Here is a 14,822-nt window from a genome sequence, read left to right on the forward strand (position 1 = left end):
ATCAGGGAAATGCAAATCAAAACTGCAGTGAAATATCACCTCACACCTGTCAGAATGGCTACAATTGAAAATACAAGAAATAACAAGTGTCAATGAGGATGTGAAGAAAAAGGAATGCTCATGCACTGTTTGTGGGAATGTAAATTGGTACAGCCATTATGGAAAACAGTATGGAGGTTCTTCAAAAAATTAAAAATAAAACTACCATATGATCCACCAATTCCATTTTGGGGATATATCTAAAGGAAATGAGGGGCACCTGGGTGGCTCAGTTGGTTAAGCATCCAACTTTGGCTCAAGTCATGATCTCATGGTTTGTGAGTTCAAGCCCCACATCGGGCTCTATGCTGACAGCTCAGAGCTTGGAGCCTGCTTCAGATTCTGTGTCTCCTCTCTGCCATCCCCCACTTGCACTCTGTCTCACTCTCTCTCTCAAAAATAAACATTAAAAAAATTTTATTTAAAGAAATGAAAACATGAATTCAAAAAGATAGGTGCATCCCTATGTTTATTCCAGTGTTACTTACAATAGCAAGAGATGAAAACACCCCAAGTGTTTACCAACAGATGAATGGATAAAGATGTGGTGTATATACAATGGAATATTACTCAGCCATAAAAAAGAATGAGATCTTGCCATTTGCAATAACATGGATGAAGCTAGAGGGTATTATGCTAAATGAAATAAGTCAGAGAAAAACAAATACCATATGATTTCACTTATATATGGAAAGGGAGCCTGAGTGGCTCAGTCGGTTAAGCCTTTGACACCTGATTTCATTTCAGGTCATGATCTCACGGTTCGTAGTTTCAAGCCCTGCATGGGGCTCTGGGCTGTTAGCATGGAGCCTGCTTGAGATTCTCTCTCTCTCTCTCTCTCTCTCTCTCTCTCTCTGTCTCTCTGTCTCTCTCTCTCTCTCTCTCTGTTCCTCCCCAGCTTGCTCTCTCTCTCTCTCTCTCTCAAAAATAAACTTAAAAAACTTAAAAATAAATAAATGAAATAAAAAACAAACAAAGTACCAATAGACTCTTAAATACAAACTGCTGGTTGCCGGGGTGGGAGGGATGGGCAAAATAGGGTTAAGAAGTACAAACTTCTAGTTATTAAAAAAAAAAATAACATTACTTTTAAAGGAGCACTGAAGAATAAGAAAAAGCTCAAGGCACCAGAAACTGCCCCCACCACGAGTGCATTCATTTTAGAGCTGGCTTGGGATGGCAGACAGACCAAGAGGGTCACAGCCAGAAGTGTCAGGGAGAAGGCCCACAGGTACTCCACAGGGAATGGCTCCCAAGACCACCACTCCCCTCCCCTTGGTCATTACCCCACCACCCCACCCCCAGTGACCATTAAGGCTCTCAGATCTTGGGTGAAAATCCCAGGGGAGGGAGGCATAAGGGTGATGGATGAGCTTTGAAAGAATTAAGCTGTTACATTCCAAGCATGCTCAGAAAACCCAGAGTGGCTGAACTATGGCGAATTAATCATTAAATTTCTACTGCCAGATGAAATGACAACTCTGGGTAGAAATCAAGTTGTAGGAAGTATTTCACGTGTGCCATGGTTGGCAACTTGAGAAATCCACACCCAGGATGAGTACCAGGTAGCCAGTCCCAGGAAGACAATAGGCACTCAAAAACAGTACCGTATTTACTACCATCTGGATGAGACTATCTTTTCTGATTCCACTCTACTCTCCTTAAAATGAACAAGCCTGGGGGCACCTGGGTGGCTCAGTTGGTTACGCATCTAACTCTTGATATTGGCTCAGGTTGTGATCTCACGGTTCATAAAATCAAGCCTCGAGTCAGGCTTTGGGCTGAAAGTGAGGAGCCTGCTTGGGATTCTCTCTCTCTCCCTCTCCCTCTGCCCCTCTCCCTATTGTTCTCTCTCTCTCTCTCTCAAAATAAACTTAAAAAAATTAAATTAAAATAAACAAGCCTGTCCCCTGTCCCTTCTTGCTCCCCCTCCCAATTTCACTGTTTCAAGGTGGGGGGGAGTGCAAAACACAAACACTGTGCATTTCTATTCTCCTCCTTTCAGCTTCTGTCCAATGCAACCCTGGGTGTCGAAGGGTCGAAGTTGCCTCAACAGTTGTCCCCTGTGCCCACTGCCACCCCACACCCCATTTGGGACACTGGAGAAGCAGAGCCTACTTTTCCCACAGTGGAGTGGATCAGTTGGGTCAACTGCTGTTGGGGAGTCCCCATGCCATTAACTCAGGGAGAGACACCCCAGACCATACTGGGCTCAGCCATCAAAGTCTCAGAAGCTGGTATTTCTTATACCTCTGACTCCCTCTCCTTCAAAGGAGCACTTAACAGCCCAGGGTTTGGAGGAGCAGGGAGTTGGGGGATTAGGGGAGGGAGTCAAACAGGTTCCATCTGGGGGCTGCAACATGAGGACCTCTTCCCCATCACCTGCACCCCACCTCTCTCGGGGGTGAGACACAATGGGTTGCTATCAGATAAATCATAAGCTCCATACAGGTGAAAGCTGTTTTATTTATTATGATAACTCCCCCCGCCACCAGCCAGGATCACAGTAAAACACTGAAGGTGTGTAAATGCCAAGAAATTTGCCCTGAGAAAGAAAACATTAGAGATCGCTTTTGTTCGTGGAGATTTAACATGTAAAATATGTTACATTAAGTTCTATTTGTCATGAAGGCCAATTTGCCACTTTTCATATTTTCAAAACATTTTTACAGACACCATTCCATCAATTGGAAGAAAGAGCCAGGGAGGCAGCTCCAACCATCAGGCTCTGGGAGCACACCTCAGGCTGTATATATAGATGCTGCTATACATTCTTCAGTGTTGATAGGAAAGCAGGCAGGCCTCTCTGCCAGGGAGGATGTGAAAAGAATTTTGAAAGAAACAGAATATAGTCCATTGCAGCTTTAAAACTTTGACTATTTTTTATGCCAGCTTCCCAGCTCCTGAGAATATCAGAATAGTAGAGGGAGGGAAACTCACATTTCCATGCTAGCTACTTTCCAATGACATTTTCCCAGACTCTGGACCTAGAAACAACCAAAAATGATTTTGGTGAATGTATTGAAATTATTTATTGACGATTTACCAAGCTCACACCATTGTAAAGGGCACAGGGCTTAAGGCTGAGCGTAGATTAGGGATACTGAAAAACTACATTCCCGTGTATTGTTCCTAATATCTTTCCAGAATCCTCAGCCCCAAAACAAACCACCTTGTTTCCTGGGCATGCTGTCAGGTCATAAAAAAAGGAAGGAGTAACTTTTCCTTAATAAAATAAAATAAAATAAAATAAAATAAAATAAAATAAAATAAAATAAAGCATTGCAGAATCCACAAAAATGGAATGCAGTTTTTAAAGAACTGAAATAAAATAAAATTAGAAATAATAATAGTAGCTAACGTTTGAGTCCTTAGTACATGCCAAGCACTGTTCTATATATTTTACATCTATTAACTTACCTGATCTTCACAATAACCCTGGGATTAATCCCCATTTTACAGATGAGGAACCTGAGGGACAGAAATCTTAAGGCTCTTGCCCAAGGCCAGAGAGGCAAAGTAGAGACCCCAACCCAGGCAACGAGGCTCAGAGGTTGTGTTCTTAACCACTACCTTCTGCCTTTCTACGCAAGCTGCTCTGAATTGAAAACGCTAGATCCAACAACAATGGCTTCACTTCCCAAGTGATCCATAGGTTTGATGTGGTTACAGTTCTCATGGTGACATTATAGATCTTGACAAATCATACTCAAGCTCATCTGAAAATATAGCCATTTAGATACACGTCAGCGCTTTAAAATATAATGATGTTGGTCTTCGCAGACCAGATTTCCAAACACATTACCTCATGGCCATTATCAAACTCCTGTGCTTAACTGGGTTAGAAACAAAACAAAACAAAACAAAACAAAAAGACAAAAACAAAAAAACACAGAACATTTAACTCATGGTTTTAGGACAGAAATTCTAGAAATGAATTCAATGTCTCATAAGTTCTGGGAAGAAGTAACTTCGTAACACCATGCCACCCACTGGCATTTCCCACCCAGGCCTGCTCCAGCTCCCAGAAATGCCAGACTCCATCCCATATCTTTGGGGGTTCTCCTTGCTCCAGAGCCCACAGTACTTTTTCTCTGCTCAAGATCCAGTCTCCACTCATAGACAGTTATGCACCAGAGGTTGGCCATGGTCCCTCTGAGAAACACAAACTTGGCCGAATCCTGATGAACTCATCAGTCCCAAAGGGGCCGTCCCGTGCCCAGGGGTCAGGGACTTCCTTGGGTGGGCTTTCTGGAGTACTTCAGCTCTTACCCACCAGGAAGAGTGTCTTAGAGGCTGCCCCCCCCCCCCACAGCCTCGTTTCAGCCAGAGATCTTACCTCTTGCTTCTCCCTCCATTTCTGCTGGGTTCTCTTATTCCAGTCTGTCCAGCTCAGAAGCTCCCTGGAGCCCCAAGAGAAAAAGGGCCACCATGGGTCATGGCACATTTTTGAACTGAACACTGAGTTCCTAAAGGAGAATCTTAGCTCTCAGCCTTCCCATCTCAGGCACTGCTGGCAGGAGAGCCCGGGGCCCATCAAGGCACTAGATAGCTGTTGCCCAGGTACCAAGAGGAAGAGATTCACAGGGCACCGGAGCCCCAGGAGGCTTCAAGTGACATCCAGTCTAGGGTGCTCGTCAGGTGGCAGTCTGGCCTTCCTTTAGGATTCATTTTCCACTACACATTAGGGGGACTCACTTCTGGGGGCCTGGGTTGTGAAGCCTTTGGAGGGCCCTGACGGGAAGGAAGCAGGGGCCTCCCTAGGGGCGGCGGCTATATCCTTCTCAACTGACTCTTCTGGGAAAAGGCGGGTGCCCTGCCTTCTTGTCTGCAGCTGTAGGCGCAGACAAAGTATATAAGGCCTCTCTCCTCCCTGGGGCTGCCCAGTTTTCAGCACCACTGAAAAGGCAGGGCTCCATCAACACTGCCCATCTGCAGAAGGAATATCCCTCAGGCTGATCGATACCCCCACCTCATTCTTCCTCGATACTGTGTCTCAGAAGCACATCCTGATCCCCGACGCGTCATCTTCCTCGACCTCCACCATCACTGGAACCACCAACCTCAGCCTCAGCCACATCCCTGACCTATTTCCACCTGTTCTCCCCAGTTTCACCTGCACCCGTTTCCTCGCAAGCTCTCTCTGCCCTTTTGGATCCTCAGCTGTGTCTCCTTCAGAGGATGCTGAGTTTTTGGTCCAGAATCCTGGGTTAGAGGCTCTCAATCAAAGTAGAACTTGCTCATGGTGATCCCAACCTCGCCAGGCACTCAGCCACAGGACATGGGCTCTCCCCTGGGTGAAGATACCTTGCTTCTCTTTTCACTCACCTCTCGGGTCAGGGTTCTTGTCTCCACCTGTCAGCTGCCAGGGGACAGATGGGGAACTCTATAGCCCTACGCTGAGGGGGCCATGGTCCCCTTGTGCTTCATGGAGCCATGTCAACCGCCTCTAGAGGCCTGGCCTGCCTTCCTCAGTGGTCCCATCCATCCTTCATCCCATCCATCCCACCCCATCTTCCCCCCACCAGACTGGCTGCATCCCAGGGTTCTGAGGAATTCCAAGCAAGGTCCTGGGCCCTCGTGTCCTTGGCCAGAGGCTTTTGTTGGCTGTGGTGAAGGTAAAGGGGCTGGCCAGCCGCACAGAACGGAGTGACATGAAAGGAGGGAACTTTAGGAATAAGACCTGTCCCATCCCCTGGTCCTCTGCTCCCCCAGATGGTGGTTTGCTCTTTCCTAGTAAATGTCTCATGCAGTAAGTCCTCCTGTGTCTTCTCCTCTGGCCCCGGCCTTGACTGGGGACCTGCTCTTGTGCCTCCTGGACCACCTACTGCCTTAAACTTGAGCTCTGGGGCCAGAATCACCAGCATCTACTCAAAGGACACTCGGCAGCCGGAACCTTCTTTTGCCAAGAATGGGCCATGGTCCAACAGGGTCTCCAGGCTGAGAAACCCACAGCAGCGGCCCCAGCAGCAATATCAGTGTCAGTTGTGAACCAGCCAGTTCGGGATCACCCACTAGTTCCCCCTTTTATGGACTTCTTAGTAAGGACAATACAGGTTTTCAGATTCTTGAGGCCCCAAGTCCCTTGAGTTCAGTGTCCAAGTTAGGCAACTGGCAGATGTACTTCTTTTTTTTTCTTTTTTTTCTCTTTTTCTTTTTTTTAAAAAACATTTTATTTATTTTTGAGAGAGAGAGAGAGAGAGGGACAGAGAGGAGAGACAGAATCACAAGCAGGCTCCATGCTGTCAGCACAGAAGCCCAACGCAGGGTTCAAACACACAAACCATGAGATCAGGACCTGAGCTGAAATCAAAAGTCGGACACTTAACCAACTGAGCCATGCAGACACCCAGTCTTTTTTTCCTTAATGTTTATTTGTTTATGAGAAAGAGGAGAGGGAGGGGCGAGGGAGAGGGGATACAGAGGACCTGAAGTGGGCTCTGAGCTGACAGCAGTGAGTCCCATGCGGAGCTTGAACTCAGGAGCTGTGAGATCATGACCTGAGCTGAAGTCCGACACTTAAGTCATTGAGCCACGCAAGTGGCTCCAGAAACTGTACTTCTTTTGTTTTTGATACATGAAATTTATTGTCAAATTGGTTTCCATACAACACCCAGTGCTCATCCCAAAAGATGCCCTCTTCAATACCTATCACCTATCCTCCCCTCCCTCCAGAAGCTGTACTTCTAAGAGCTCACACTTCTGCCAAAATGACAGGGCTCTTATCAATCCATTCTCTGGCCCCATGAAATGGCCACTCTCCATCCAGTCTGGAAATGGGTCAGGTGTACTGTGACCCCACACACACACACACCCTGGCACCCTCCCCTGGACAGGGTGGGAAAGCAATGAGGCACAGGTGTAGAAGAAAGAACTGGAGGAAGAGGAGGCCAGGGGCCTCCTGCTGAGTCTTGCTTAGGGCTCTGGGTGCAGACGGTCGGGAAAGGGGGAATTAAAGTTGCAGATGGAATTTAGATTAAATTTAAATGCAGATTAAATACATGGAAAGGGGGAATTAAAGTTGCAGATGGAATTTAGGCTGCTAATCAGGTAACCTTGAGATGGGGAACCAGTTGAGCCCCATGTAATCTCAAGGGTCCTTATAAGTCAAAGAGGGAAGCAAGAGGGTCAGGGTAAGAGTCAGGGAGAGATTTGAAGATGCTGGTTTTGAAGACGGAGGCAGAGGCCATGAGCCAAAGGATGCAGATGGCCTCTAGAAATGGGAAAATGCAAGAAAACTATTCTCCCCTAGAGCCTCCCCAGGGAACACAGCCTTGTCAACACCTTGATTTTAGCCCGGGGGACTCATTTTGAACTTCTGACTTCCAGAATGGTTAAGCTAATAAGTTGGTGTTGTTTTAACCCACTCATCTTTTGGTGTAATTTGTTACAGCAGCTATAGGAAACTAATTCACCCTCCTTCCTAACACCCATGCCACAGTTTCCCATCAGCTTTGTCCTTGACGGAACCAGAGTTCCATCTCTTCTGTCTCTAAGTCCCGGAGCCCCAGATCCCGGCACCACTAGGAATCAGAATCCCAGTCCTGGAGCAACCTCCTACCAAATATTTATATGCTCTGAAGAAAACTAGAGGAGTATAATGTCCTACTTTTACAGAGGATCTTGCTGTTTTTAAACCATTTCATTAAAAAATAATTTTTTTTATCAGAGTGCCTTTATGTGCCGATTACTGAGCTGATGTCTACAGATGCAAACCAAATGGACATTATCCTTTCCCTCAAGGAATTCACTGTCTAGTTGGAAAAAGAAACACAGAAGCAGCTACCTAGAATCCTTGGATGTTTCAGAAGTAAGACTACAGTTGGATCAGTCCAGCTTCCATCAATGGAAACTGCTATTGGCAAGACAGTGATATTAATGGACCACATCTGCTTCAGCCTCCTAGAGTAGAGCAATGGAGCTGGACATCCACTGTGGAGCCTGCCTGGGCATGCACATTTGAGTCACAGCCAGGACACTAAGCCACTGAAAGTTCTTTTCATGTTTTATGTTGTGTCAAATGTTCTTTGTACTTTGGTCAGAGGTGGATGGCAACTTCCAGTAGCAGGGAGCAGTGACATAAAATCACTCCTTAAGAGCAGAATCATAAGCAATTCATCCTTTTCCTCTTGTCTCCTCTCCCCTGCCCTTCCTGATTCTTAAAACATTTCAAACTCATTGATATTCTTCATGTATATGGATACGACTAACTCAAACTGGGGTCATTCCTTTTTGTTTGGTTGGGGGGTGGAGGTTGTTGGCTTGAACCTGAGCAAAGTCACCTTTAGGACCTGGAAACAGATTTGTTGCACAGAATACTTACTGACAAAGGAAATTTGACTAGATCCATCTGCTTCGAAATGCACAAATTGGCAATTTGTCAGGAAGAAAAATGGGAAACCTTTTAGATGGGATGTCTAAGAAGCTATAATTATTTAATGGAGTCAAGGGTTTACTGTTTTTATAATAAGATAACTATTTTCTGAACCCAGCCAGGTGAGACCATGCACGCGGAGTTATGAGTCAATAGAGGAAGGAGCAGAGCTATCATAAACATTTCCAGGGGCAAGCACTTTTCCCTGGGTACTTTCTTTAGCCTGAGTTTCTAAACCTATGACATGAAGGAGTATTGCCAAGACCCAGCAAGAAAGAGCCCTGGTGGCTTCAAAGATTTTGATGTTAGAAATGTCCCAGTACCTGAAATACAGAATGTCACAAATCAGTGGGCTCAACCTGCCACCCACACCTTGAGCATCTGCCCAGAACTCTCTCTCTCACTCCAATTCTTTATGTCTCTGCTATTCCTTTTGGGGTGGACTGCTTCTTGATCCCCAGGGACAATGCCTATGGGGCTTTGATGCGACTGAGGTATGAGCAGAGGAAAAAGACAGAACACAGGGAGGCAAGACAGTTTAGAGGAAACCTACTTGCAGATGAACTACATTCCTCATGTGTCTCCACAGAGATGCAATGCTTTGGAAGAGAGTTTGAAGAGCCAGTTGTCAATGGTCAATCAGTGCCACTTGGGAGGGGCTAGAAAAAGACGCCAGCATCACTCTTTGGAATGAAAACTTCCTTGTTGCTTTCAAGTGTTCAGGGCATCTGTGAAAGCTGGAAGTGAAAGGTGTTGGAACCCATTCTGTTCATTGTACCCTAGGTCTCCATTTTACCTCCCTCCCTAGCCCTGCCCCACCTGCCATCTTGCTCACCAACCGTCCATCAGGGAGGATGGGGAGGGGGCCTGCTGGATATCACTACAACCCTTCCCACTGAGCCCAGTGCCCCTCAGTACCCAACCTTAGGGATCTACTTCTCCTACATCTTCCTTTGAAAGACCACTGCCCTTGACTCTCAATACAGCAGCCATTCTCTCCTTCCCCTCATTTCATCTCCACACAGGGGATCTTCATCTGCTTCAGACCTAGTGGGGCTATAGGCATGGAGTTCATGCACTGACCCATGAGCATCCTGGTTGCTTCAGATTCAAATCATTCCCCTCATGTGCTCACAGCAGCGGCACCCACAGTCATTTGCCAAGAAGTCACAAGATTCAATGCATCATTTTCCAATCCAAAGACCCAAAGACGTATTAGACACAGGCTTATCTTTGGATAAAAATTCCACTTGGCAGAGAGTAGCATCGGTCATCACTGAGGATGGGGGAAGGAAGGGGGTGGCATCTAAGTTGGTCTGTGGTCAGCGCTGAGCCCTTGATCTCGACTGGCCAGGGATGTTCTCATCAGAGAAAAAAGGCTATGACATGACATGGATGCTTGAAAAGGAGAGCATCTAGGCAAGGGACAGAGGCCCTAGCAGAAGACAAGAGCCCTTTACAGCATGTGCCACGCCACAGAAGACCTTCCAGATGCAGCTGGAGAATGTGTGAAGGAGAGTGGAGAAAAGGAATGTGAAAAAGATCACTGGAGCAACACTATGGTGAGTCTTCTGAAGCTGAGCTAAAGAGATAGGACTTTATTCTGTTGGCAGCGGGAAGTCAGTGGAGATTTTTGGCATAAGAGTTGGTTGCTCCTGCTAAGGAGGTTTGAGAAAAATGGCTCTGGCAAGGTGCATGGGACGGATCGGTGGAAGGAAGGGTCGGAAGGTGGAGAGACTGTGGTGGGTTTACTGGTGACCTTTGAAAATCCATGTCTACCCAGAACCTCAGAATGTGACCTTATTTGGAAATAGGGTCTTTGCAAATGTAATTAGTTAAGGTGAGATCCTACTGGATTGGGGTGGGCCCTAAAACCCAGTGACTTTTGTCCTTATAAGGAGAGGACACACAAAGACACATACAGAGAGGAAAACACCATATGAAGACAGAGGCAGAGGCTGGAGTGACATATCTACAAGACAAGGAAAGCCACGGGTTGCCAGCAATGACCAGAAGCGAGGAGAGGGACATAGAACAGATTCTCCCTCAGAGCCTCCAGAAGGAGCCAACTCTGCTTCTGGCTTCTGACTCACAGAACTGTGAGACAATACATTTCTGTTGTTTTAAGTCACCTGGTTTGTGGTAATTGGGTAACAGCGGCCCTAAACCCCGCATGCAGAGACCAATACAGAATCTAGGTGGAGTGTGGGCTCTCTGGAAATGATGCCTGACACACACAAAAACAGGGCCTTGGGGGGGAAGAAGAAGATATATCTATACATATATATCCAATTCATGGATAATCCAGGAATTATCCATGAGAATAACCAGGAAATGAGCAAGCTGCAGCAACAAAATACAACTCCAAATTTACAGGGAGTGAGGATTCCCATTCCAACTCTCTGGGGTGTCAATTTCAAGGGAGTTGACAGTCCTTGAAGGAGCTCAGGGGCGGGGAGTAGGGGCTAAATGTGGCCTCAGAAACTTGGAAGTCAAGCTGGACGCGAGGCGGGGGCAACCTCCAGCGATCCTAACCCAGAGACAAGTAACTACAGACTGTAAACCAAACGATTTTCTTTCTTTCTTTCTCTTTTGGGGAAACACACACACACACACACACACACACACACACACACACACACACTAAATAGTCTGGAGAAAGGCCTGGTGTCTGCTGTATGCAAAACAACCAGAGAGAAGCAGCTCCCCTTGGGGGCAGCATGGGAGAAGCAGGGACTTTCCAGAGGGTCCCTAAGGAAGGGTGAATGCAAAAGGAAACACAGCCCATCCGACACCCAGTGCCGACCTTGCAAGCCCGGGAATGTATGAATGAGGGTGAGGCAGATTTTCTCCGCGCTCGCTCCAGCTGGGTGCGTGTCTCTAACAGCCCTTTGCCTCTCTTCCCCAATCGGGAATCATGCAGCCTTGCATCTGGGAGCACAAGGCCACATGCAGTCACCCCAAGGCAAAGTCAAGGGAGAGGCGGACTCTGCTCACCCAAGAGCATGCACCCCGCTCCGTGCTGTTCCTGGAACCCCGCCCCGGATGCTGTCAGCAAAGAACCCACAGGATTGCCTCTTGAAAGAAGAACAAAAACCAGCCCAGACCATATACCAGTTGTCCCTGGACCTCACCCACAAATTCTTCCAGGTCTCTGGAGGCCCTCCAGCTCCTCATGGCCAGGGCGGGGGTTCTAGAAATGAAGAAGGGCCTTGTCCCCGGGCTTGGTGCTCACTGACAAGCCAGCCAGCTCACTCCTCAGCTCAATCTTCTCTGCCCTCCCGCCAGGTCAGCCCTTTCCGGGCTCAGAACTGCCTTTGCAACACCTGCTCCCCTATCGTCCCCCATGGTGCCATTTGTTTCTCCCAAAATGCAACTCACAGTGACGGTTAGAGGCTCTCACGTGCACCTTAAAAAAAAAAAAAAAAAAAAAACACTGAGTTGGCACAGGTGGAGGAAGTGAGTTTTAATAACACGGGTGGAGGGGCAGGTGGGGATAGAAAGACTCTCATGCTCTGCGGAGGGGAACGCCAATGGACGTTGATTTCCTTGGAGGGAAAACCTGGTATTGAAAGTTTTCTGTAGTTGTCATTCTACCTTCTGACCCTGAACTCCCACTGTTGGAAATGTAGTCTAGGAAGACAAGGTATGTGCACAACGATTTAGCTAGAAGAAGACTTACCATAGCCTGATGTATAATAGCAAAATAAAACTAAGTCACGTCTAAATATCTAAGATGAGAAGTTGTTTAAATAAGTTTTGAAAGACACATGCATTGGAATAGTATCTAATCACCATATTGGACGAAAGAAGGAAATACCAGTTGCCTCCAAGGCCAACTCGGTAGCTCAGGGGCAGGCAATTAAAGGCAACTTCTCACTGAATCAATCCTCTTTTGTAAGTGTTGAGGTTTGATCCATTTGGACCATTTAGGTAGATAGATAAAATTTTAAAGGATGTTTTGGAGGAATAGTAGCTCGGACAGAGGAAGTTATACAAGAGATAGTGAAAAAGGTATGTCGCAAAATAAGAAATGTGCTGCACGACACCCATTTCTACTAAAAACAAAAAAAAAAAAAAAAAAACTACAGCAACAAAGTCTGGAAGGCAAGGACTGCAAGGTTTAACAGCATATATTGCCAATGGATGGGATTAACGGGTGATTTTCATTTTGATTTTTTTGCCTCCTTATATGCATTTCCCAGCTTTTCTATAAGGAACGCGCAATCTTTGTAGGGATGGGGGAAGCAATGAAAGTTACTGTTAATGTTTGAAAAGTGCTTCAACCATGAGTCTTGCCCTTTCTCTCCTTCCTGTCCTGGCCAAGCTTCTAGAAAGAATAGACAGACTCCCTGTCTTCTATTTCCTCACCCCTTGCCTCACCCAACTCCACCCACAAAAATTGCCTCCTCCACCTCCTCCCTTACTCCCCAGAAATCTGGTTTCCGCTTCCACCTGTCCCCCAGAAATACTCTCCAGAAATGCCCCGCCTCCATTGCTAAATCCACTGGATGTTTCCAGCCCTCCTCTCACTGGCCTCCATGCTGTATTTGTGTTCAGTGGACTTAACATTAATTTATTACCTACTGTGTGTCAGGCACAGTGTTAGGCAGGCACTGGAGGGAGATATCAACCCTGAACCCTCAGGTCAGTGACCCCAGAGTTCCTGCACTTGCTGGTGGAACAGAATGCCCAAGTGGGTACACGAGGGACAGCCCACCCAATCGTGCCCTCTGGATTCTCCAGCAAGCTCTCCTCTCCCCCATTCCCAGCCCCTGCCCCTGTCTGGCTCCTACCCCTGTCCCTTACACATCTGTCCCCATGGATTTCTCCTCTCCACTGCTCCTCTCACCCTCCCAGCTGCCTCACTCCTATTATGGAAGGGTCTTGAGTGCTGATGCCCAACATCAGCCTGGCCCAGCTACATTCCCTTCCATTGCCCCTGAGGCCACAAGACACCTTGTCACCCAACTCTGTTCCTTTCTTAGTTTGATGGCTTCTCCCCAGGGCCACCCCTACACATACAATCATCTACCTCCTCCAGTCAAGCCCTACCCCCCCTTCCCCCACTGAGATCTGTCTCTTTATACTGCAGCTAAAGAGTTTCATCCAAAACACCCACCGGACCCCCTCGCTCTCTTGCTCCTCACCAGTGTGAGAGATAAGACCCCTGCCCCCTCATTCCCACTTCACATCCACCCCTACTTGTTTCCTGGATACTCAGGCCCCCATTTTCTCAACCCTTGCTCTGTCACACCTCTATACCTCGACCCAAGCTGGGTGCCCCCGTCCCTTGGATCTTCTCACAACCCACTCCAGCCTGGCTAAGTCCTTTCTTCATCAGGATTCAGCTCAGCCTCCCTCTCTGTTCCAGAACCTTCTCAGGAATGCCCCACCCTGGGTGGGCGGCTCTCCTCTATGATTCTGTCATAATCCAAGAAGAGTACTCACTTCATTACATGGAGGTGACTCACACACTTGTGCCTTTCTCCCAAATCAACGGTCAGCTCCCCTGCCCCCAGGACAGCCAGCGTGAATAACCGCTGTATTTTCAGCTCTTAACACAATGCTTGGCTGATGTAGGCATGTCATGAGGCGAACTGGTGGCTGCTATCATCACAGAAGGAAACCAGCAGAAAGCTGGCCACAAATGGTGGAGCTATTTCTTAAGTCTGAAAGCACCCAAGGAGAAGCCATTCGCAAAACTTCCTTTTCCCATGTTGTAACCAAGGTAACCCAGATACCCCAGTGATGAGCCCCTGGCTGGAGGAAGAGGACATCAGGAGAAGGGGGCATCGTGTCCCACGGATGACTCAGGTTGTGTCCCTCCACCTGCTGTTCACCCCAGCCCAACAAGGAGACCCTCCCTGCCCAGGCCAGGCCACCCTGAGGGCACCACTCCTCTCCCCAGGGGCACAAGGTTGACCTGAAGGCTTTTGTCCCGTAGAAGAGTGGGGCCCTGAGCCCTCCAGCAGGAGACCCCCCACCCCGCCCCGCCTAAGGCACCCATATCTAACACGGAGGTGAAGGGGAGCAGAGGACCAGGAGAGCCACGCGTTCTGAATCTCATTCACAAACGACCTCAAATCATAGACTGTGAATCTATGGTCTATGGATCTATGGAATCATTCTTTCCAAATGAGGGTCCTCCTAGCCATTGTATTTTTATAAGTGTTTAGCAGCATTTTTTTTTTATTAAACATCTACAATTTTTTGTACCAATTCTGGCATTTTTCTTTTTTCAAATATTCAAGGTACTCAAAAAATGAAGGCCAGGCCTCTGTCCATCTCTAAAATGCCCTCTCAGTGCTGACACACAGGGCGGGTGGCAATTCTGAGGAGTTCGAGTGTCAGAAGCAAGACCAGCCTCTTCTCCAGCCCCTGCCCACCCTCCAGTCTCTGCACACAC

The 14,822-nt window shown here is 47.4% G+C and overlaps 1 long non-coding RNA gene across 1 annotated transcript; it reads right to left on the reverse strand.

Moving 5' to 3' along the window:
• Positions 1–1,045: 1,045 nt before the first annotated feature.
• LOC113601936 (uncharacterized) lies at positions 1,046–14,599 on the reverse strand. The gene is made up of 4 exons (XR_003423287.2): positions 13,679–14,599; positions 8,967–12,046; positions 4,379–4,442; positions 1,046–3,026 (listed from the first exon to the last, which is right to left on the reverse strand). It is a non-coding gene; the product is annotated as an uncharacterized LOC113601936 (long non-coding RNA).
• Between the last annotated feature and the right edge of the window lie 223 nt (positions 14,600–14,822).

The sequence above is a fragment of the Acinonyx jubatus genome, chromosome B3 (assembly GCF_027475565.1).
Source record: "Acinonyx jubatus isolate Ajub_Pintada_27869175 chromosome B3, VMU_Ajub_asm_v1.0, whole genome shotgun sequence".
Taxonomy (NCBI): Eukaryota; Metazoa; Chordata; class Mammalia; order Carnivora; family Felidae; genus Acinonyx; species Acinonyx jubatus.